The sequence below is a fragment of the Arachis duranensis genome, chromosome 5 (genome assembly GCF_000817695.3).
Source record: "Arachis duranensis cultivar V14167 chromosome 5, aradu.V14167.gnm2.J7QH, whole genome shotgun sequence".
Taxonomy (NCBI): Eukaryota; Viridiplantae; Streptophyta; class Magnoliopsida; order Fabales; family Fabaceae; genus Arachis; species Arachis duranensis.
The window spans coordinates 90,239,901-90,241,789 of NC_029776.3; positions in this window are offsets into that span (position 1 = coordinate 90,239,901).

Below are 1,889 nucleotides of genomic sequence, written 5' to 3' on the forward strand. Positions count from 1 at the left end.
CCCCCCAAAAACACAAAAAAAAGCCTGCATAACTTTCATGAACTAGTTGCATAAACTAGTATCATCTCTTCCAATAAAAAGAGAAAACACTAGTATCGTAACAAACTTTGTAATCGAATTATATCACACACAATCCTGAAAAGAAGGGGAAATATATAACATTTTATAAGCATGCCTATTATAAATATATTATAACATTCATGTATGTACTAACTGGAATTAAATACATCTTATAGATCAATGTTCAACCATCACTTAATTTGTTCTGCCACGCCACACATACTCTGCATGATGCTGCCTGCACCGGAATGACCCCGGATGCTGCGACGGCGAGCACACGCATCGCTTCATAAGACCATTCTCTCCGGAGCTGTCGCCGCCACGAGCCTGTGTAGTCGTCATCATTGCCCTTTGTGCATGCCTTGCGGCGGTTTCCAACTGGAAAACAACCCATCTTCTATGCATCACATCAAGCCCTTCTTGGCTAACATAAGGATCTCCCGGGTAACACATTAATTTGTTTCTTCAATTCTTTTTCCTCCTCAAAACTCTTCTTCGTCTTTACTTAATAATATGCAATATTATTATATAAATATATGACTCTTTTCTCAAGTTAAGAGTTCAAAAAGAAAAGAATCTAGGGGTCATATATATGATGTGTGTGTACCATTATTGTAGAAGAAAAGAAAGAGAGAAGAAAAAAAGTGGTGCATAAGTAAACGCCTTTTGGAGTTTGGCATAAAGGGCATTTTGGAAAAGATTCTTTTGGGATAGGTCTGTGGTTTGTGTTAAGGCCTTTTATACATACGTGTATATGTATTTATGCAATTATGCATGTGTTTTCTTCTTTTTTTTTTTTTTTTCGTTTTTGTGATAGTGTGTGAAAGAGGGTAAAGCAAAACCAAACATTGTCTTGGTCCAAAACACATACTAGAACAAAATTTTGGTAATAAACTTGTGTGGTGGGACCCACAGACCACTACTAATGATGATGAACATAGTTAAGGCATCTGTCTAAGTTGTAGCCACCTGGGTGTGTTGGAGTGACTCTGGTGTTTGTGATGATCCAAGAACGAACAATTCCTGTGAGGCATGTGCTTCTAAGTTGGATATAAACGAGGATGCTTTCAGAAGCATCACCACCGCCACTGGGTAGAAAACTGACTATAAAACTTGTTTACATATAACCATTCCTTGTGACTAAATTTCATGGTTTGGTATACTCTAGGTAGTCTTTGTATTTGTATAATCATCAGCATATTCAAGTGTTTTCCAAAGCATTAATAAAAATTGAGTGGTTGTTATTATATTTAATTTTTAAAAAATATAAAAATCTAATTTTTAGTTAATCAACATTAATTAACTTAAAATTTATAATTTATGGTGTAGGATTAACTGGTTAAGGATTTATGATTTAAAATCTAAAAATTTAAAATAAATAAAATAATTTTTAAAAATTAACTAATGTTAACTAAAAATTAGTTTTCTAGCATTATTTTTAATTTTTATAGCATATATTGAATTTATATATATTACGATAAGAACTTAAGAAGACAATTCTATTTGAGAAATACAATTTAAGCATTGAATACAGACATATCTTCTAACTAAATGAGGTTCGTACCGTATGGGGATTAATTTCTTCTATACTACACTCAATTTTCATTGTGCCTAATAAATGACAATTAACTCCACTAGGACCGAATGAAATATCTGTATAATGAATTATTTATTTGGTTTAATATGAGCTAAAAATAAAAATTATTTACATTTATCATAATTTTAAAAATATTTGTTCATTTTTGTGATAACCACCACCACATAATCTCTAATTCAAATTTTTCTCTATTTTCCCCTTTTGAATCAACAGTAACCCTACCTCAAAACCC